This window comes from Lathamus discolor, chromosome Z (assembly GCF_037157495.1).
Source record: "Lathamus discolor isolate bLatDis1 chromosome Z, bLatDis1.hap1, whole genome shotgun sequence".
Lineage (NCBI taxonomy): Eukaryota > Metazoa > Chordata > Aves > Psittaciformes > Psittacidae > Lathamus > Lathamus discolor.
This window is the reverse complement of record NC_088909.1, coordinates 65,369,475-65,394,215: the sequence shown is the minus strand read 5'-3', so window position 1 is coordinate 65,394,215 and position 24,741 is coordinate 65,369,475.

The window sequence follows — 24,741 nt, the reverse complement described above, 5'->3', positions numbered from 1 at the left end:
GTCTGTGGGAGCATGGGTTAGCACAGGCTTTTTAATAGTCCTATTTCCTGGAACAACAATCAGCTATATAAACCTTTCTATCATGTGACTGATCATACTGAATAAGATAGCTGAAGTTATCAATCTGACGACTCAGAAGACTGAAGAGTATAAAAGCAGGAAATATAATTTGATATGTGCCAAAATATAAGCACAAATAGTCTTCATTTAATCTTTTCATACCTCTTCATACAAAATTGCAAGATGTATTGAGGATTTCTGTTTTTCTGCAGTGCAAGCATGCTTGTACTCTCAACTGTTTGAGTAGATTTTTATGACCTGCTTTAAGAACTTATTGTAGTTTTAAATTGTAAGTTTATATAAAGAAAAAAATCAATGTCATACAGTTGTGCATCTTAGTAATGGTGGTCATGTCTCTTTTTGTCATAATAAAGCATTTCCCTCAGCCTACAGGCACCTCTCATCGTGATGGGAAGGAGCATAACCTGTAGTATGTAACGATCTTTAAGACGACAAGAAACACTGATAAATGGGAATATGAAGGAGTGCTTGTCAAAGTATCATCTCGAACTTACATCTTACTACACTGTTGCTGCAATTTTCATGAAACAGAAAATAATTTCTGGAATCCTATTTTAATATGGGTAGATAATTAATAGGACTTCAGAACTGAGTGAACAAAAGATGAGATAGTGAAGGCAACATCAGATGGATAAGAACTATAATGGTATACAGAATATGAGGCTTTCTTCTTCTTTATAGATTTATAAATACACATATATTTTTAAATCACTACAAGAAATTCCATTTTATAGCAGTATTGACAGAAAACTGATGGCCTCTTTTTAATTTGTAATGAGTACTGAGAATCCTTATCATTAGTGAAGAACAGATACAGTCAAAGAAGTAAAATAAATTTTGTAAAGCTTCTAAAAAATTTCCCCAAACAATAAGTAGAGGCTGGGAACTGGTCTCAGCTCTATTTGCAGTTTCAGATGAGTAGCAGTTTATCCCATTAGTCTTCTGATCACTATGACTATTCAAGCAGCAGCACTCTGGAGGCTTAACAACATCTATCTCCTTGTAAGTAAAAAACATGCTTGGAAAATAACTCACAGCTCTAATCAATGATGTGACATCCTGCAATTCTACTAACAATTATTAGCTTAGTGGTATCCTGGGTTCAGCAGTAGCAGTCATTTTTTTCTCCTTCTTAGTAGCTGGTGCAGTGCTGAGGTTTTGACTTTCAGCCTGGGAACAACACAGGTAATACCGATGTTCTTAGCTGCTGCTCAGTAATGTTTACTCTGACCAAGGACTTTGTGAGTCTTATGCTCTGTCAGGGGGGAGGGGAAGGCAGGAGGAAGCAGAGACAGGACACCTGACGCAAACTAGCCAAAGAGATATTCCATACTACAGCACATCATGCCCAGTATATAAACTGGGGGAAGTTACCCGGGAAGATTAGATCACTGCTTGAGCTGGGCTAGGTATCAGTCGGCGAGTGGTGAGCGGTTGTATTCTCTTCCCTTTTTATTTCCATTATCGTTATTATTATTGGTGGCAGCAGTAGTGGTTTTCTGTTGTGCCTTGCTTACTGGGCTGTTCTTATCTCAACCTGTGGGAGTTACATTCTCTCGATTCTCCTCCCCATCCCTCTGGGAGCCGGGGGGAGGAAGAGGGGGGGGGGGGGGCGGAGTGGACCAGCGGCTGCGTAGCTGAGTTGCCAACTGGGCTTAAACCATGACAAGTGGGAAAATAAGTGATTCCAAAGTACAGCTTTACCCACCCATTATGTATTTTCCACAAAAAATATAATATTTGTGATTATAAATAATGTCTTACCCTCGCACACTTTTCATATCATGGGTGAATGGCACAGAAAACCAATGTTTACTGAGATTGTTGTAGTCATTGTGAGATATGACTTCAGAAATAATTTCTTGCCTAATCTAAAACTGAACCGATCTTTTCAGAGGGTAAGAAGACAACACACATTATTAGCTGGGGAGAAAATTTAAAGGGTGAATAATCTGTGAAGTTTTCTTTCATAATTGCTATCTTAAAATGAGGGAATCCCCAGCCCATCACACAATTATTGAAGGATCACATTTTTGAAAAAGACTTTTATTTCTGAAATCTTAGTCAGCACTGGAAACTATTTCCCTTTAAAGAGAATATAGACTCTATTAACTTAGGGTTTTTTTCACTGCTGCTTTTTATAATGAAAGCTTCATAACTGCTGCAAGCATAAAACATCTGAATACTGAACTTCATCACAACCTGGAAACAGAGACAATATAAATCAGCTATAGCAGAGCATTTTCTGTTACTGGCAGTCTTTCATCTGACTTGAAGTGCAAGATGCTATAAAATGTCCTACTGCATGTAAAATAATTTATACTACTGCAGTTTCAATAAAAAGAATCTTTAATGGCTATGAAGAAGATGATTTAGAAGACGTCACATTTTTTATCACCTAGGTTCTGTCTGGGTCTCATACAGACTGAGGTATAGAAATCTAGTCAATCAAGTAGGAACTAATACATATCTAATACTGACATATGCATTTATATTAAACTAGAATAAGGACTTTTCAGCTTGAGGTACTAGAATTATTCCTGTGTAATTAACTCAGGGAGGCTTTCCCCCAGCTGGTAATTTGAAAGTGGGGTCCTGTGTCAAGAGAGGCCTAGTCCTGTGTTTGTTGGATGTTGGGAAAACATAGAGACTAAGGATGAGGAAAAGGTAACCAGTCACAAGTGGTATTTCCCAGGACTCATTACTGGGGCCAGTTCTGTTTCATATCTTTATCAATGATATGAACGAGGGGATCCAGGGCATCCTCAGTAAGTTTTCAGGTGACATCAAGTTGGGACCAGTACTGATCTGCTTGAGGGCAAGGAAGGATCTACAAAGGAATCTAGACAAGCTGGTTCAATGGGCTGTAGCCAATGGTATAGAATTCAACAAGGCTCAATTCTGGGTCCCACACGGGTCAAAACCAACCCCATTCATATACTATAGGCTTGGGCAAGATTAGCTGGAAAGCTGCCTGGCACAGAAGGACCTGGGAGTGTTGGTCAATAGCTGGCTGAGTAAGAGCCAGAGGTGTGCCCAGGGTCACACATCAAACACTGTGTTCAGTTTTGGGCCACTCACTACTGGAGCATGTCCAAAGAAGGGCAACAAAGCTGGTGAAAGGTCTAGGGCACAAATCTCACATGGAGTGGCTGAGGGAAACAGGGTTGTTTGAAGAAAAGGAGGCTCAGAAAAGGCCTTGACAGTCTGTGAAAGTATGTGACTAAAGGTTGTAGTGAGGTTGGAGCTGGTCTCATCTCCAAGTAACAAATGATGGGGCAAAAAGAAATGGCCTCAGTGGAGTTTTAGGTTGAGTGTTAGAAAAAAGATTTGTCACCAAAACGTTTTCAAGCATTGGAAATGGCTGCCCAGGGAAGTGACTGAGTCACCATCCCTGGAGGTATTTAAAAGACATGCAGACATGGCAGTTATGGACGTGGTTAGGTGGTAGACTTGGCAGTAAAGTTTAAGGTCGGATGTGAGGTTCTGAAAGGTCTTTTCCAACCTAAATGATTCCATGGTTCTATAAAGAATGTAGAATACAAAAGAATATAAAGAGCATAGAATAAAAAATGCGTTTGATGATTGGATATTGCTGCATCACTGCCAATTAACTTAGGTTTTGCTCAGTTTATTAACTTCTAAGACTTTCAGGCAAAATGTTTTCACTTGTTTGTTATTGTCAAGATCCAGACAATAACCTCATTTTAAACTTCCTAAAATATCAGGTATGGATATTCAATATTCATATAGAATTTTCTGAATTTGGCTTTGAATTTAACAACAAGTAGCCAGCCTTAAGTATAACACTGGTTATTTTCTGAAATGGTTAAGAAAAGTACTGTTTTCCAAAAAGTCCAAAAAGGACACTCTCTCTGACATCTGCAGGGAAAATTATTCACCTCTCTGAAAGACAATAATACTCTTCCGCAGAAATTTAGGGGGAACTTGAAGATTGCAATGTGAAGATAACAGGAGCCTGTTACAGTCCACTGACCTTTACAGAAATTTTATATTTCAGATCTTCTTACCAGCTGACAAGTTCATCATTTATAACGCCCTTTAGAAAAAAATCTCCAAACGCTTTTTATCAAGAAGAAAAAAAAAAACCAAACCAAAACCACGCACACACAAACACATTAAAAGAAAAGCATAATAATAAAAAGACATGAGCCAGCAGTGTGCGCTCACAGCCCAGAAAGCCAACCGTATCCTGGGCTGCATCAAAAGGAACATGACCAGCAGGTCGAAGGAGGTGATCCTGCTCCTCTACTCTGCTCTTGTGAGACCTCACCTGGAGTATTGTGTGCAGTTCTGGCGTCCTCAACATAAAAAGGACATGGAACTGTTGGAACAAGTCCAGAGGAGGGCCACAAGGATGATCAGGGGACAGAAGCACCTCCCTTATGAAGACAGGCTGAGAAAGTTGGGGCTGTTCAGCCTGGAGAAGAGAAGGCTGCATGGAGACCTCCTAGCAGCCTTCCGGTATCTGAAGGGGGGCTATAAGGATGCTGGAGAGGGACTATTCGTTAGGGACTGTAGTGACAGGACAAGGGGTAATGGGTTCAAACTTAAACAGGGGAAGTTTAGATTGGATATAAGAAAGAAATTCTTTCCTTTTAGGGTGGTGAGGCACTGGAATGGGTTGCCCAGGGAAGCTATGAATGATCCATCCCTGGCAGTGTCCAAGGCCAGTTGGATGAAGCCTTGGGTGACATGGTTTAGTGTGAGATGTCTCTGCCCATGGCAGGGGGGTTGGAACTAGATGATTTTTAGGTCCTTTCCAACCCTAACTATTCTATGATTCTATGGTTCTATTAAGATAAAAAGGATATATTTTTTTAAAAAAAGGAAAATAATATTTCAAGTTTTCAATGCTGTTTTACACTAGGTACTATTCAGGACCTAGATCATAGACATGCTGAAATACTGAAAAGCATTTCAGTAATTGCCTGACATTAAGCAACTGTTAATCTTATTGTGAAAATTGCTAGCTTCCACCAATTCCACTTATGAGTTGGAGCCTAACCAGCTGCTCAGGACAGAGCCCTAATCTTTATGGCAAAACATTTACTTAGCAATTGCAATGAAATTTCAGATCCTGTGAAGAAATAAATGGTAAGTTGTAGGTTTTATTTATGATGTTGAAATGGAACAAACCATTAAAATCTACAGCAGAAAAAAATGGCAGCCCAAACCGTGTTTCAAACCCAAGCTAAAGAAATGAAATATATTTGTATCACCAGCTGATACAATGAATGATTTTTAGATGCATGCATATGTATGGTCAAATATGAATATTATTAATAGTAGTTTACAATAATTAAGAAAACTTAAAATAATTTTTGGAACATTGAGCTTTTGTCGCCTTTCTAGTGTTTTGCAAACCTGCAGCAGATGCAAACAGATTCATAGGAAATATTTGAAAATGGTATTTCTTGCAGGCTAGCACAGGTTAGCAGACGCGTAAACTAAAGTAATGCACAGAGAATATCTGAATCAAAGTCCTTTGCCATGCTCTAAAATGATTTGGTCATGTAGTTGCAAAAGGTTTTACTACCATGGCTGGAAATTATTTGGGTGTCTCCCCCCTTCAAGTCCATTTTTTACTTTTGTAAAAATACTTTCTTTAAAATATATAGAATTCATCATGAAAAAAGAAGGATTTACATTTTCTGGAATTGCATACTATTACTCTAAATAGCATTTGCAAAATCAGAAGAATTCAAGCTCCATTTCTGTATGAACTTACACAAAAGGGGGAATTTATTAAATAAAATTCCCTGGAAAAAGTCACATATAAATCTTGTAGAGGATCAAATTACAGTATTTCAACAGATTTAACAGAAGTTATCTGGCAATGAAATTACAGCAGGGCAATAAACTTGTATCCTAATCTGAGTTTGATAGTGACCTATCTGATACTTCCAAAAGGAGAACAACTAACTAACTAATTAAAGGTTCATTTTGGTATGATCTTGCACTCAGATCCTTAAGTGAAATCTACACATAATTGAAATTACTGAGGTCCAAATCTTTAACTAAGGAAAATTATTATGTGGCCAGTGTCTTCATTACAGATTGGGCAGGTTTTTTTAAATGCAACTTTTAATAGAAAATAAATTAAAATACTTACAGGTTTTAAAAAAATACATATCTCGATGATGTTGGAACAGGGATTTTTATGTCTTGGGTGACAGTCTCTTAAAAAGAATGTTATAGTATGTTCTGAAATCTATAGATAGCATGATCTACAAATATGCAGTGCAATTATTATTACTGTTGAATCCTATTCCTCCTACATGAAATAGCCTCCTGAATGAAAGAAAAATGGTAATACAAATACATTGGTACTGGTATAATACAGTTAATGAATAAATTGTGCCTTTATAAGAAGGTGTCTTTATTACATTTTTTACAATCTGAACCAAGAAAGATAAGGCTTCAGCATACCCCACAAAATGAATGATGTGAGTCTTCTTAATATAGACTCATTCTTATTACATAAAATAATGAAATTTAAACTGACAGTTACTAATAGCAGCTAAAGTAACAATGAGATATGTGATGATCCCAAGACATATTGACTCTTTGCCTTCAATTACTTTTGCCCCTTGAGGTCTGGCCAAATTTAAAATGTCTGTTCCTCCTTCCCTTCACTATATTTCTAAAATTAATTTCAAAGGTAATGCAAATATATTTCAGAGCTGTCATGTACATTGCATTCATATTCTGTTTTCATCTAAAGTCCACAAAGCAACAATGATTTTAATTCTCTAATCAGTGATTATTAATCATAAACTTAATTCTAAAGAGGTACAAAATACATCTTGAACAATAGCTAATTTCAAACAGAACCATTTTTTTCACATATTCAAATATCTCCTTAAGCAAAGACTAGAAACTATTAAAACTTAAGTAGTACTAGTAGAAACTAGTAGAAACTTAATCAAGGTAGAAACTAATGAAGATTGAATTCTTCCTATTCAACAGCCTTTTCCCCCTTCAAGTATAATAATAATGGTTTTCATAACTAATAAGAACTCTGATACATAAATAAGTCAAGAAAGTATTCCATTTGTATAGAGGTTTATTGAGTGAACTTTGAAAAACAAGTGTACCTTCATTATATTCTCCATTTAACAAATTACACATTGAACTGAAGCCTTGCATGTATATCTGCATAGAACTAGAAGCGCGGTTCTATTACCAATGCAAGTTCAACAGTTTCAGCTGAGATGTCTCCAAAGTGGAGTCAGTTTTCCGTTGTGAAATTCTGTACAATGTGGCAGATATGTTCAAAGAATATTAGAATAGAATTAACTAGGTTGGAAAAGACCTTTAAGATCATCAAGTCACCCTCTATCTCAGGACTGCAAAGTCCACCACTAAACCATGCCTCTAACAGCCTCATCTACACAGTTTTGAACACTTCCATGGGCAGTGATTCCACCAGTTCCCTGGGCAGCCTGTTCCAAAGCCTGACTACCATTTCAGTGAAGAAATTTTTACTAATATCCAGTCTAAATTTCCCCTGGCACAGCAACCTCTTGTCTTATCACTTGTTACTTGGGAAAAGAGATCAACCATCTCTTGTATCCATCCTCTTTTCAGGTAATTGCAGAAAGCAATAAGATTCCCCACTCAGAGGCTTCTCTACTCCAGATTAAACAACCCCAGTTCCCTTAGCCATTCCTCACAAGACTTGTGCTCTAGACCCTTCACCAGCCAGTTGTACCTTCACCCGTCAAAAATGTACCAATTTTGGCACATTTCTTCACTTCCAGATTTTAATTATTCAGTGAATTGATAGGTATCTTGATTCAAGGCATTAAAGTTGCTAAGAAATACATTCTGCCTCATGAGATTTTTATAAATTAATTAAAATGCTCCATAACTAATTTCTGAAGCTAAATACGGGCTGGGATAAACAGAAGATGCAATCCACTTCTTTTTCTCTGGAAATAAAACTATTTGAGTCTCTGGGAGCTTATTTTAATAACATGACATTTACTACAATACGTATGAATACTTCAATGGGAAATATACTTAGGTCTCTGGAAATAACCTTATACCAGTTAAAAAGTTAAGTTAAAAATAAGTTTTGAAATTCAAGTACTGTAGTAAATTTTTTTGCAAAAATGACATTTGAGGTCAAAGATAAACTAGAAAAAGAGTAATTTCATAAGTCAAAGCATACAGAAATAACTATGAAATTGCAAAATTACTCTTGGAACCAGATTATAGTGTTTGTAACCTGTCTTTTATCTTTAGGTAGCACTTGATTGAGCATGATTCATAGAAAAATACTTCAAGATCCCCAGCTTCTCAGAGATAATTTCCAGAGTAACAAATAATACTTTCCTTTGTTCATCATGTCCATCAGATTTTCACTTTCACTGTATCAGTGACTACTTTCTCTGTGTCAGATATACATGCCATATTATGGAACTAAGAACATGCTGATGAACACCAGCAATGCAATGAGTAGGATGAAATATATGAAGAATAAAACCCCTTCTTTCATCATCAATACAAAGTCATTAAAAAAATGTAGAATGCTTTCTGGGGCTGGATATAGTACAGGTCATGGTTAGCTAGAGCATCCTTAGCTAGTGACTGCTAGTAGTGTAGAAATGGTAACTATGAAGAGGCATTAAAGTGCTTTAAGGCACTTGTAAAACACTATGGACAAGATTTAACTTACTTTGAAAGTCTACATTCTTATCTGGCCTGGTAACTTAAGCTTCCCTTTTCAATCAATAGGCGCTTAATTGCTGTGATCAATCTTATCCTAATCAGTACGTCTACAATTAGACTAAATGATTTCAGACATCTGCTTTAGGGTGAGATGAACTGCACTCTTCTAGTGCATACTTTTCTCCATCAATTACAATAGAAATCTCAGGTGACTATATCAGATTTGATGTCTTCATTGTAAACTTTCAGAGTTATAAAAGACAAATCCAACTGAATCCAACACAGTTCTGTGTACTTTTTTTACTGGCATCTATCCTTTTCGTATTTTGGCAATTGTGAAAGAATTGAACATCAAAAATTCCAGGATTATTCTTAGCACTAATGATCCACTTATCACTACAACATCCATTATCTATTAATTTATTTATCTTTATTTATATATCATGACAGGTTTGCTCTGCAGGTGAACTGTAGAATATGGATATAACTACGTACAGATGATCATATCAGCAGGAAATGTGTTGTGGTTTAAACCTTGTTGGCAACCCAGAAACATGCAGCTGCTCGCTCACTCCCCCCTTTTTCTTCCCCCTCTCCCAGAGGGATGAGGTGGAGAATCAAAAGAATGTAACTCCCGCAGGTTGAGATAAGAACAGTCCAGTAACTAAGGTATAACATAAAACCACTACTGCTACCACCAGTAATAATCGTGATAAGGGAAAGAACAAGGGAAGAGAATACAACTGTTCACCAGCTGCTGATCGATACCTAGCCCGACTCAAGCAGTTATTTAACCCTTCCAAGTAACTGTCCCCAGTTTATATACTGGGCATGATGTGCTGTGGTACGGAATACCTCTTTGGCTAGTTTGCGTCAGGTATCCTGTCTCTGCTTCCTCCCGGCTTCCCCTCCTCCCTGGCATAGCATGAACTCAGAAAGTCCTTGGTCAGAGTAAACATTACTGAGCAGCAACTAAGAACATCGGTGTTATCAGCCCTGTTCCCAGGCTGAAAGTCAAAACCTCAGCCCTGCACCAGCTACTAAGGCTGAGAAAAACGACTGCTACTGCTGAGCCCAGGACAAATGACAAGTTGATTTTATACTTTTTTGGCACTGATCTTTTATATATATATATATATTTGGTGCATGAATTTTTTGCAATTTCTGAAAAATCAGCTGAAATCTCAAAGCTTATCCATCATTCCAATATTCATAGTTTATCACTTTCACTACATTGCATGAATTTCAAAATAAATTCTACCTTAAGTATTTGTGATACAGTTTATCTAATCTAGACATTCTATTCATTAATATGAGTAGCTAGGAAGAATTGTTTCAAGTGGAGGTGATGCATTGCAGCCATGGCTAGCACAGTCAGATTCCTATCCTAAGGAACAAAATACCATGAACACAATTAGCTATCATTTGGACATAGCAGAAATTCTTTCTAATCTAACAAATTACTCCTCTAAACTTTGTATAGCTTAAATCCAGACATGAGATCCCTCCACTGTTTCCTGACTAGAAGTTTGTCCTAAGATCTCAGATTCTGTCAAACAGCTTTTCAGGCTATTTCTATATCTGCAGTTAGTGAGACCTAGTAAGAAAGGATTTTCAAAGCAAAATAGTTGGTGCTGAGCTTGTAGGGCTAATCACAGATATTTTTTGAGGGGATTTATATCAAATATATTCCAGCCTGGTGTCGTAGTCCATTCATCTCTTGGTGGCTGTTATCACATTAGGTGATCTTCTGGAGCACATTTCCCAGTTCAGTTTCACCCAAAATAGATGAAGTTTATGCACCCCAAGGCATCTCTGCAGTGTAAACTGGAGAAGAGTATGTGGAGACTCACTTCAGCATTTTACTCCTAATCTGAGCAAGAATGCAAATATGGACTCACACTTATATCAGTGAAACATTTAACAATAGCAGCCAAAACACTCCACATGGTATGAATTTTGACAATTCTGAACATGTTTTGCAGCATATTGCAAGGGCTTCATCACAATCCTCCTCTGCTGGTTAAAAACCAAAAGGTCTGTTGAGAATCTCTAGTGTCCGCATGTTTTACAGACTGCTTAACAGCATCAGTAGTTCTGCATTATAGGAAAGTTAACATACTGTCCTGCAGATATCTGCAGATATCCAGGGCATCTTGACTTGCTGAGACATAAGTGCAAATCAGATTATTGCGTGCAACAACCTTAGCATGCAATCCTTTGATCCAAGCACAGCACTTTGTCTTTCTAGACTAAAGCAGAAGATCTATCAACTTCTCTAACACTATTACCTATGGGCACTATACAACAATACAGTTTATTCTTCTACTTTAATGCTCTCTGTTCTGGGTTCAGCAGTAGCAGTCATTTTTCTCCTTCTCAGTAGCTGTTGCATTGCTGTGTTTTTTACTTTCAGCGGGGAACAACTCTGATAACATCGACCTTGATGATTACTCTGACCAAGGACTTTCTGAGTCTCAAACTCTACCAGGGAGGAGGGGAAGCCAGGAAGAAGCAGAGACAGGACACCTGACTCAAACTAGCCAAAGGGGTATTCCATACCACAGCACATCATGCCCAGTACATAAACTGGGAAGAGTTACCTGGAAGGGCTAGATCACTGCTTGGGTCGGGCTGGGTATCGGTCAGTGGGTGGTGAGCAGTTGTATTCTCTTCCCTTGTTATTTCCCTTATCATTATTAATATTGGTGGTAGCAGTAGTGGTTTTGTGTTATACCTTAGTTACTGGATTGTTTTGGCCTCAACCCATGGGAGTTACATTCTTTTGATTCTCCTCTCCATCCCTCTGGGAACTGGGGAACAAGGAAGGGGAGGAGTGAGAGAGCAGGTTCATGGTTCTGTGTTACCGGCTGGGCTTAAATCATGACACTCTCACAGGTAACCAATAGCTTCTCACAGTATGAGATGAAAATGGAGACAAAGTAGAAATTTAATTGCTGTGATGCTATTCCTTTCCGAATATTTCTCCTCTACTATGCCAGTATTTTGTGTCAGGTAGGATGTGCATGAGGATTGTTGACAGTATAATGCTACTATGAAGCTAATGCTAATTTCTCAAATCTAGAGCACTTATATGAGCCAGCAGTGTGAGCACGCAGCCCCGAAAGCCAGCCATATCCTGGGCTGCATCAAAAGAAGTGTGACTAGCAGGTCAAAAGAGGTGATCCTGGTCCTCTACTCTGTTCTTGTGAGACCCCACTTGGTGTAACCTGTTCAGTTCTGGTGTCCTCAACAGAAGAAGGACATGGAGCTGCTGGAGCAAGTCCAGAGGAGGGATATGAGAATGATCAGGGGATTGGAGCACCTCCCTTATGAAGATAGGCTGAGAAAGTTTGGGCTGTTCAGCTTGGAGAAAAGAAGGCTGCATGGAGACCTCCTAGCAGCCTTCCGGTATCTGAAGGGGGGCTATGAGGATGCTGGAGAGGGACTATTTGTTAGGGACTGTAGTAATAGGACAAGAGGTAATGGGTTCAAATTTAAACAGGGGAAATTTAGATTGGATATAAGGAGGAAGTTCTTTACTGTAAGGGTGGTGAGGCACTGGAATGGGTTGCCCAGGGAAGTTGTGAATGCTCAATCTCTGGCGGTGTTGAAAGTCAGTTGGATGAAGCCTTGGGTGACATGGTTTACTGTGAGGTGTCTCTGCCCATGGCAGGGGGGTTGGAAGCAGATGATCTTGAGGTCCTTTCCAACTCTAACTATTCTATGATTTTATGGTTCTATTTGTCAGCTTTTCAAAAAAATAAGTAGTCCTCCACCTTGTTTAATATATGAATAAACTCAAAAATATCTGTTAATAACTTCACAATAAATGGTAACAAGATGTGCTACAAGGGCAATTATGTCTGCATGTATTTCTATAAACTAAATTTTCTCTGAAAGATTATCAATTTCTCTATCTCAGAGATAAATATAGGTCTTTTTTTCTGGTCTGTTAACACTAAGTGAAAAAAGCTTTTGATTACAGTGATTTTTATTCTTTTTTAACCTTCATTCAGTTTTCAAGGTTGAGTGTGTTGTGGTCTTAGCACACCTCATACTTTGATATCATGCTTTGCACGTGAAGTTGGTACACTCAGGAATACCTGAACATCTGTTGTTAGCTTTCAACCTTGGCTTAAGCATGCAATTAGTTTTGGTAAAATAACAGTCTAGAAACTGGACTGTTATATGATAAATTTCTCTATTTGATCATAAAAAAAATTAGAGCTTTTGTCTTTCTGTTTATATTGTTCCCTAGTAAATTCTTTCATTCTAGTCTTTCTTACATGAAATAAGTATTTCATTGATAGCACAATTCACTAATTCATATCTCCAGTGATTATTTTGAATAGTTGCAAATACGTTTTAATATGCAACATTTTATATTTGACAATATTTAGAGTCAATACTGTGAATTACATATTATACATGCTTGAATTTTCCACTGTGTGTGTGTATAAAAAAAAATGCTGCTATCATACATGAGAATGTTATGGAAAATCCTTTTCACAGGAGAGTTCTGTTATGCACCAGAATAAAGTTTAATGACACTAAACAGCATTTCTTCACTGCCTTGTACTCTTGGGTATATGTTTCTTCCTCTTCTAGAATATCTGATGGACCTGGCATTTCACTGGAATCTGTGTCAGTGTCTTCCTGGTAGTCTTTCCCTTATTAGAGGCATTGTTATTCTGTTTTTTTGATAAAATAGTTTCAAATGTTTATGTTTAGTGTCGGAGTATTCTTTATTTATTGTTGTATCTTACTTTCATGTGGTATTTCCAACCATACTATGTCTCTTCTATTTCAGCCCTGTTCTGCTTTTGGCAAAATCTAGAAAAAGAATATTTTTGTAGATCCAGTTGAAAGGTCTGAAAAAAACCCTCTCCCTGCTCCTAAGTACTTTGCAATGCAGAAAACGTGATATTTTGGGAACAGTATTATAGCCATAATTTTCATCAGTTTAACAGCAAGATATCTCAAAATCTGTAAGATATATTTTCTTTTAAACAGGGAATTTCTACAGTACATTGGTATTGAATAGGGCAGTCTGCACAGTAGTGGACAATAGAATCATAGAATCACAGAAGGGTTAGGGTTGGAAAAGACCTTAAGATCATCTAGTTCCAACCCCCTGCAATGGCCAGGGATGCCTCACCCTAGACTGTGTCACCCAAGACTCTGTCCAACCTGGCCTTGGACACTGCCAGGGATGGAGCATCTACCACTCCTTTGCGCAATTTGTTCCAGAGCCTCACTACCCTCACAATAAAGAACTTCTTCCTTATACCCAATCTAAACTTCCCCTGTTTGAGTTTAGTTCCCCCTTGTCCTATTGCTACAGTTCCTGATGAAGAGTCCCTCTCCAGCATCCTTGTAGGCCCTCTTCAGATACTGGAAAGCTGCTATGAGGTCTCCACTCGGCCTTCTTTTCCCCAAGCTGAACAGCCCCAACTTTCTCAGCCTGACTTTGTACAGGAGGTGCTCCAGCCCCCTTGTTACGTTCGTGGCCCTTCTCTGGACTTGCTCCAAGATCTCCATGTCCTTCTTATGTTGAGGACACCAGAACTGCACATAATTCTCCAAGTGGGGTCTCACGAGAGCAGAGTAGAGGAACAGGATCACCTCCTTCAATCTGCTGCTCACCCTTCTCCTGATGCAGCCCATGATATGGTTGGCTTTCTGGGCTACGAGCACACACTGAAGCTGGCTCATGCTCATTTTCTCATCAACCAACACCCCCAAGGCCTTCTTTGCGGGGCTGCTGTAAATCTCTTCTCTGCCCAACCTGTAGCTGTGCCTGGGATTTCTCCAACCCAGATGTAGGAGTTTAGTAGTTACTGATAAGAGTAGGTAGCTAAAATAATAGCAGGAGATAAAAGAAGGACAGAGATCATTAAAATACTTACACAAAAGTACATGGAAGATAAGTAGTCTACTGCAGACCCACAGGGTTAGAAGTGACGTAGTCTTGGAAAAAAACTAGGAGTGATTTAAAGTCAAGAAAAGTAAGTGAGGTGAACATATAATCTGCTCCATAGATCTGTAGGTTAGGATCGTAGTTGACAAGTCAAGCAAAAAGAGAATTCTGGAGCAAAGTTCAACTGATTTTTTATAGATTATTGGAGATGCTGGTGTGAATAGTTTCACCTCGTTTAGGAATGGTTTAAGAAGATACTGAAAGAATTACAACCTACGTATTTTCAGCACATTCTATGAAGTTAAGCATGGAAAGAAGAGAGACATCATAGCCCAGCTGAGAGCTGCTTAATGATATTTGATACAACATTAAACTTGGATGAGTTAAAACAAGAACTGTTTGATTTGTTTCCTAAATATGCCTCTTCAATAAATTTCTTATTTAATTTCTTATTTTCTCTCGTTAAGATCTATGTCTACCAAAGCAATGAAGAAAGACATTTAACAAGAACTGAAAATTAAACATTATTTCACTCTCTACACTTTTCAATTTTGCATTATAAAAAAAAATTCTATACAGAATTTTAAATAAAAATCATTATTTATGCATTCTGTTTCCTCTTTTACTTACAGCAAAAAAATCAAATGGGATATGTATAATACAAAATCACAATCTGTTAATTTTAGTCATGTGGATTAGAACTCCAAGATTGGGCTTGCTTAGATCTGAAAAGATGCTCTAGGAATTGAATATAAAAAACATATTCTGACATATTACACAACAGTCATGGATGATGCATGCTGTATTACTCAGTGGCTTTCTACAGTTGCACAAGTTAGAAATTCTTGCCAATTCTCTACAAGGCTAATTTATTGCATGAATAAAATAAATAAACAATGGAAATACTTTACACTTCACTGCCACCTTTCATTTGAAGATATCAAAGCACTATCAAAGACCTGTAAGTATAGTGGTCAGAGTAAAAAATATTTCTGTATGTCTGGCTGCATATTTGTTATTTAGTGTAAGAAAAATCCCTGTGAAGAAGAATAAAGTTTTCAGATTAATAAGAATTTTTAAAGTACCAATTATGGTAAACCATGGAATGATATTAATATTTATGATAATTTAAATCCTGTTTGATCTTTGAAATAGTTTGTAATTATTTTTATATTTATATGCATCCCATACACCACATAATCTTAGACAGTTGAATAATAGTTACTTGATCAATTAGCTACAAATTAGTATGTTCATCTCTTTACTCATTTTTCCTCTTAATATCACTAATTACAACATTTCAAATAATAAAATTTAAAAAAAATATCCTAGGAGAGATGAAGCAATTCAAAACCACAAATTTTCGGATTAACATTAACTAGTATAGAAGTTTGTAAAACTTCCAGTATTAACAACTATTTCTGTGACTGTCCAGCTACACAAATTTTGCTTGAATAACAAATTACCACCTGTTTGGTTTGGGGTTTTTTTAATGCCCTTTTTAAAAAGGCATTCCCCCCTTCTTTTGACCACCAGATCCAAAGTCTTGTCTTTTATATGTATATAGGAGGGCATGGAAATGCTTAGTGATAAAAGCTTCTCTTTCCTGGTCTCTACTGAATAAAGTCATATATATGTCTCATTTGGTCCAGATTACAGTAAATCATTAAAACATAAAATAAGACCATTTTACAAGGAGATGGATAACAACTTTCTGAAATTTGTCCTGGTGCATGGACATGGTAGGTAGCAACAGGAAGGAAAAAATATAACCTTTCTGAATATAAGGGATTTTCAAAGGTAGTCTCAGCAAAGCTACCACTACTCTTTGAAGCATTAGTGATATTTTTGTTCAGGCCTATACTTGTTACCAGGGCCAAGGTAACTGTCTTTTACACAGAGCAAAAAAGAGTGTCATTGTTTCAGGCATATTTGACTTGGCGTAGTCATTAATCTGTAACTGTGCATGGTCAGGAATAGTTGGAGAAGTCTAAGATCATGTGCCTACAGTGCTCAGTTAGAGTAAGGGATGTCAATGAGGGATTTCCTATATCACACGTGATTGCTCTGAACTAGGCTAAAGAACCAGTTAGGTTTTTAGAATTACTTAGAAATTTGTATAATTACTTAAAACTTTATAATATCTAGTTACCTGGAAACATTAAGCCTTACAATGTTGAACAATCTTACACATACCTTACAAAATCCATCCCCATTCTTAATTTCTCAGAATATCTCACTGGGACATTTCAGCGTGAAATACAGTTCTTTGTCCCACTAGATGTGTCATATGAGAAAAATTCCTGATCAGAATTCAAACTTCTCAAACCTGGGAGTGTTTTGGTACCAGAATTAAAGTGGTTTGAATGATCATTGGAAATTTATTTGTTGTATGACATTGATAGAACAACTGCATGAGATTTTTGTTAGGGTTCTTTTAATAAGGCTATATTTCTGTGACTGTCTGGCTCAGTAACCTCATGGCTTAATGACTCTATTACTGTCAGAGACTTCCACAGCTGTGTTAATCATCTATGTATTTATCATTTTAATTTTGGTATGAGTGCCAGGGGCATTCTTAAAATCTTAAGAGCTGTTGTTTTTCTCCATAGGTGTGTCAACAGTAGCACGTCTGTATCATAATTCAATAGCTATATCTTGGCAACAGAAAAAGATGAAGACATCTATAGAAATCTATAACAATAGTTTAGAATTTACAGAATGTAGACAAATATATCACAAATATGTAAGGACTCTAAAAGCCAGACCCTGTAATTTTCCTCACGGATGCAATTCCGTCAGTTTGTTTGTTTAGTACCTTTGTTTCATCTACAATTTGTCCAAATAAGATACTGTTAACAAAGATATTTAACTGCTTCATAGTTTACTAGTGGACTCTCAATTAGCAAAACTAAGCTCTTAACTGCTGAATTGCTCCTTTTTGAAAAATAAGCAGAATCATATCAACTGATGTGAAAGTTTTAATTTGTTTCTTTGCTCACCTCTGTATTAGCTTTACTAAGCGCTTACAAATGCCCTTATCACAGAATCACAGAATCACAGAATCCCAAGGGTTGGAAGGGACCTCAAAAGATCATCTAGTCCAACCCCCCTGCAAGAGCAGGGTAACCTACAGTACATCACACAGGAACTTGTCCAGGCGGGCCTTGAATATCTCCAGTGTAGGAGACTCCACAATCCCCCTGGGCAACCTGTTCCAGTGCTCTGTCACTCTTACAGTAAAGAAGTTCTTCCTGATGTTAACGTGGAACTTCCTATGCTCCAGTTTACACCCATTGCCCCTTGTCCTATCACTGGATATCACTGAAAAAAGCCTAGCTCCATCATCCTGACACCTACCCTTCACATATTTGTAAACATTGATGAGGTCACCCCTCAGTCTCCTCTTCTCCAAGCTAAAGAGACCCAGCTCCCTCAGCCTCTCCTCATAAGGGAGATGTTCCACTCCCTTAATCATCTTTGTGGCTCTGCGCTGGACTCCTTCAAGCAATTCCCTGTCCTTCTTGAACAGAGGGGCCCAGAACTGGACGCAATATTCCAGATGCGGCCTCACCAAGGCTGAGTAGAGGGGGAGGAGAACCTCTCTTGACCTACTAACCACTCCCTTTCTAATGCACCCTAAGATGCCATTTGCCTTCTTGGCCACAAGAGCACATTGCTGGCTCATGGTCATCCTCCTATCCACCAGGACCCCCAGGGCCCTTTCCCCTTCGCTACTTTCCAGCAGGTCAACCCCCAACCTGTACTGGTACATGGGGTTGTTCTTCCCCAGATGCAAGACTCTACACTTGCCCTTGTTAAATTTCATCAAGTTTCTCCCCGCCCAACTCTCCAGCCTGTCCAGGTCTCGCTGAATGGCAGCACAGCCTTCTGGTGTGTCAGCCACTCCTCCCAGTTTTGTGTCATCAGCAAACTTGCTGAGGGTGCACTCAGTTCCCTCATCCAGGTCATTGATGAAAATATTAAACAGCACCGGTCCCAGCACCGACCCCTGAGGAACTCCACTAGTCACAGACCTCCAGCTAGATTCTGCGCCATTGACCACAACTCTCTGCCTTCTTCCTTTCAACCAGTTCTCGATCCACCTCACTACTTGATCGTCAAGCCCACACTTCCTTAGCTTATCTATGAGGATGCTGTGGGAGACAGTATCAAATGCCTTACTGAAATCAAGAAAAACTACATCTACCGCTCTACCATCATCCCTCCACCTAGTCACTTCCTCATAGAAGGCTATAAGGTTGGTCATACATGACTTCCCCCTCATAAAACCATGTTGGCTGTTCTTAATGACCCCCTCGTCCTTGATATGCCTAGTGATGGAGTCAAGAATAAGTTGTTCCATCACCTTTCCAGGGATGGAGGTAAGGCTGACCGGTCTATAATTACCCAGGTCCTCCTTCTTGCCCTTCTTATAGATTGGTGTGACCTTTGCCATCCGCCAATCCTCAGGCACCTCGCCCGTTTCCCACGACTTACCAAAGATGATGGAAAGTGGCCTAGCAATGACCTCCGCCAGCTCCCTCAGCACCCGTGGGTGCATTCCATCCAGACCCATCGATTTACAGATGTCCAGATTGCATAGCTGATCCCTAACCCAATCCTCATCTACCAAAGCAAACTCCTCCTTTGTCCTGACTCCTTCTGGGGCTATAGAAATCCAGGGCCCTCGGGGAGAGTCTGCAGGAGTAAAGACAGAGGCAAAGAAGGCATTCAGCACCTCTGCCTTCTTTATATCCTCTGTCTCCAGGGCACCCACTTCGTTCAGCAGTGGGCCTATATTGCCTCTTGTGTTAGTTTTATTTGCTATGTATTTGAAGAAGCCCTTTCTATTGTCTTTAACCCGACTAGCAAGATTGAGTTCCAAGGAGGCCTTAGCTGTCCTAATTGCCTCCCTACATCCTCTAACAACTGTCCTATATTCCTCCCAAGCGGCCAGCCCCTCCTTCCATAATCCATAGATTCTCCTTTTCCACTTGAGTTTGCCCAGCAGCTCCTTGTTTAACCACGCCGGTCTCCTAGATCCCTTACTTGATTTCCTACTCAGTGGGACGCTCCGATCCTGAGCTTGGAAGAAGCGGTCCTTGAATGCTAACCAACTATCTTGAGCCCCTTTACCGCCTAGTACACTTTCCCATGAGACTTCCCTTAGTAGTTGACTGAAGAGGCCAAAGGTGGCCCTTCGGAAATCCAGAACTGTGGCTTTGCTAGGTATTCTATTCCTCCCACACAGGATCCTAAACTCCACCATCTCATGGTCACTGCAGCAAAGGCTGCCATTGACCGTCACCACTTCGACCAAACCTTCCTTGTTGGCGAGTACTAAATCTAGCAGCGCTGCTCCCCTAGTTGGTACGTCCACCATTTGCATTAAGAAATTATCATCAATGCACTTGAGGAACCTCCTAGACTGTGAATGACTGGCTGTGTGAGTCTTCCAGCAAATATCGGGGTAGTTAAAGTCCCCCACGACGACTAAGGCATGTAGTCGCGAGGCTACTTCCAGTTGCCTGTAGAAAGCCTCATCAACTCCTTCGTCCTGATCAGGAGGTCTGTAATAGACCCCCACAACTGTATCACCCATGACAGTCTGCCCCTTGATTCGTACCCACAGACATTCCACTTGCTCCTCATCCGACCCCAGACAGAACTCAATACATTCTAGTTGCTCTCTCACGTAAAGAGCAACTCCACCACCTCGTTTCGCTGACCTATCTTTCCTAAAAAGGACATAGCCATCCATGACCACATTCCAGTCATGTGAACTGTCCCACCATGTCTCTGTAATTGCCACTAGATCATAACCTTTAGCCCGCACACAGACTTCTAACTCCTCCTGTTTATTCCCCATGCTGCGTGCATTGGTGTACAGACATTTCAGGGAGCCAGTCCTAGTACCCTTTTTCCCCTGCGGGACAGGGTCTAAAAAGCTATCCTTTCCCACAAGTGAAACAAGAGATTGATAGTCCTCTTTAGCCCGCCATCCTTCAATCCCTAGCATGTTCCTCTTGGGCTTGTCCCCAACAGGCCCAGTTAAATCCCCTCCCCCCTTCATAACTAGTTTAAAGCCCTGTCAATAAGCCCTGCTAACTCCTGCCTTATAACTTATAACTTACTCCCTTATAATTATGGATTTCCTTTTTTCCTGTAAGAAGTGTAAAATTCCACGTAACTTTGAGTTTATAAGAATAGAGAAATAGAAATGGAACTGATTAATTAAATAAAAATCTAAGCCATGCATTTGGGTTTTTTTGGAACACATTACCTCTTTATTTTCTCTAAACTCCCTTCTATGTGCTATCATGTTTATATTTTCCAATCATTTTCATAAAACTTTTCACTGGTCACAGCTGTGTGTCTTTTCAGCAGGCTGAAATGAAGATTATAATGTCTCTTTCAAAGGTAATTCAGTAGCCTCCTAAAGAACATTTTTTCAAGTTCAAAAGATTTTGTAAATTTTACCCTCCCTTTCCTTAAGTGCTCTATACTATCAAGAGCAGCAAAACCATACTTATTGCTGGTGCTACTGCTCTACATTGAGGATAAAGATAGGGACATTATGTCAGTTAGAGCATGTACATGACTAGCAACAAAATAAAACTTATGTGACTGAATAATTTTACTGCAGCCAGTAGGATTACCTTCACTGCAGTTCAATTAGTTATGCCATTTTTACTCTGCTACTGCCATAAGCTATCTGTCTAGTTTAAATTTCATACTTGTTGCTTGTGGATTTTTTATTAAGGTTATTTTACATGTAGATGAATAGAGGGTCAGAGAGGATTAACAATTTTCCTAACGTTGAACTCTCACTACTATACAGTTCAATAAAAGCAAGAAACATTACCTGTTATTCTCTTTTTTTATTGCAGTCACAAAGAGAAATCTTGAATTTTGTAAATTCTCAGAACAGATAGATTGAAAAAGTTTGAAGAACAATGTGAGGAAGAGACACATTTGGATGACAATAGAAAACTTAGTACTTGGTCAGGATATAGGCTGTTTGGATTTTACAGCGAATGTCAAACCCAGAATTCTGTAGGACATACAAGAGGAAGAGGTTGCTAGGACAATCATTCCTGCATTAGAATAGAACTTTCTTTTTCAGTACTGGGTTTTCTATATTATTAATTTGGAATTTTTTTACAGTGTTAATCAATTAGGCTAATTTATAAAAGACTTAGATTAAAATTTCAGAACTTGGTGGGAACACTGGCAACACTTGATTTATTCTGGTTCCAAGCTGCTTCTCAATTCATGTTTTTAGCATCTGTCCAGAACATAGCTATTTGCTTTTATCATCCCACCATTAACTTATTCATTAAATTACTCTCTTCTTCCTTCAGTAATTTCATTATTTTTAACTTATAGGAGGGTTTTTTTGGTGCTTTATCACAAAAACTTGGATGCTATCTTTCCTTGTAGAATACTGCCATCTTATTAGGTCTTACTGGTCCTATTCCAGATTCTCACAAAGGTTTACAGTAATTGCTGTTCAAATTGTTTTAATTCTCTTTCTCCTGTGGTTTCATGTCTGAATCAGACAATGATTCAAAATGCAAGTGATCCTAATAAACCAATCTTCATTTTCTGTTTGTGTTCTTCTTTTTCACCTGTTATTCTTCATACTTGAAGGCACTTATCTCCTCTTATCTCCTTATTTGCCCTGCATTTAATTTGTACTCCTCAAAAATTCGGTGTCTTATCTGAAGTTCATCTCTCTCATCCACACCCTTTTTCTGTGGCAAATTGTTGTCATTGTTTATGCAAAGAGCGATGTGACTCAAAAATTGGCTTACCTTTGACTCCTCGATTGCTGCATGCTATTTAAGTGAATTGAATAAAACTTATGCTCAATTTAACTAATTTCAGAAACTTCTCTGGACACCTCTAGAGGCTTGAGAGGCTGCTATTCTCAACCACACCTTAACCATAATAAAAACAATTAATTTAACTCAATTGCTACCTGATATTGATAAGCATAGGCTCTGGTGGGGATGTTAGAAATCAGTCAGATCAGTCAGAAATTGATGACTTGTTCTTGCTTGGTTGGTAAGTAGGTGCTAGATCTCATGGAATAAAGAACTGGAATCCCACGTAACAGTCACATCTTTTGAACTGTTATCCTGGTAGCTGGAACAGGTTTCCTAGAGAGATGGTGAAAGCCCCATCCCTGGAAACATTCAAGGTCAGGTTGGATGGGACTCTGAGCAACCTGTTCTAGTTGATGTCCCTGCTTGTTGCACAGGGGTGTGGACTTAGATAACCAACCTAAACTAATCTTTGATTCTATGATTCTAACTTCATAAATTAACTCTTCATCCTGAGGACAGTGAAAGAGTATGATAGAAAGATTAGGCAGAGTAGATAATTTTTAGCTGGCAAATGCATTTGCAGTTCTGAATCTTTTCTTGATTTTATTCTAGTGCTGAAACAGTTCTAGCCCAGCAAAACTCCACAAGAATTAAACTAAGCTAAGTCTATGATTAGTGAACCAATTTTCCAGCCTTCATGCCAATGAAATGTGAGCATTCAGCAACAAGCAAATTCCAAGCTTTAGTGGTTTTAAAGCAATTTGGGATAAAGTGCTGACTTGTTGTATTAGCATGCTTTGAGGAACATTCTGCAACTTTATTGGTCACCATCAACTGTTTAATCTGAGATGGGAATTTAGTGAGTGGAAAATGTTTGGTGATCTTGCCAAAACAAAAAATAAAACCTGAAGTGTCGTCTCAAGCATGGTAAGCAGAGCAAGATGTCAATATATAAGGATATAAAACCTAATATATAAAGACACAAACCCGAAAATCACTAGCTTCTGGTGTTTAATGAAGGCAAAAGGAACAGAATTATATGAGATAGGATTTTATTCAGTCTCACAAGTATTGGCACCATAGTCAGCGTTAAGGATTCTGTTCATAATACAAATTTTCAGATTTTTTTGATCAATAAGTATATGTAAATTTATGCTCACTGCAAATATTAGAGAGTCATATATTGACTCTCTGGCTTTTGGAAATAGAAGCATGTATTCATACTTTTTTTTTTTTTTTGACAAAATTTATTTCATGCATCAGACTCTACATTTATGTTAAATGAGTTTTCCTTGTTACTTTTACTTCTATAAAGTCTCTCCTCTGACATATATTTAAGGAATTAAAAGATTTGAAGGTGGCTTAGTATCCTTTTCTTCACAGAGGAGAAACCAATAAAGGCTCCGAAGTGATGATGCAGCCCCTGATAACAGTATCTTATAAAAAGAGTTAAAAATACCCTCTTTATAAGAGAATCTAATTCACAGGAAAAAAAAAAATCAAGAACTTATTAAAGGTCATCTGAGAGGAGAACACAGGATTAAACAATTTGTCAAAGACTACCTTTTTCATAAAGCCTAAGTTTCCAAAAAGGAAATTAGAAAGTGCAGTGTAAAATAAATTGCGTCTCTGTGTTATTAAGGGGAAAAGGACATGCAGGTCAAGCATTGAAGGACCTTTCATTCAGAAACTGACTGCAACCAATACATGAATAACAACTGTCAGATTGACATTCCTGTGACTGGTGATCCAGCTGAGGATTTTGATCCACTTACACATCTTTTGCAAATGCCAAGACTTTTATCTTAGATGATGGCATATGGTTAAAGAACGAATTGTTGATGCATTAGGCAGGGTATCTTTTCTGAGTTTAAATATAAGGAGAATCTTTTCAGATGCTATTGCAGGTGAACATATTTCATAAGTTGCCCTTCTTTGAATGAAGGATTATAGGAAGAACTTCCTTTTTACTTGAAATCTTCTTACTGAAGAGAGGAAGTTAGCAGGCATTTGGGAGCTCATTCTACAGCTCTGTCAGCACTGGAGAGTGCATATTGAGACAGCAAACATGTGGATTATTTCTTTTTATTTTCTATGCAGTACCTAACTGATAGGAGTTAGAAGGTACACAAAGCACAATTTCTTACTCACAACATTTTCCAATTCCTTAGAACTAGTTTTCTCGCAGTATGACTGGGAACT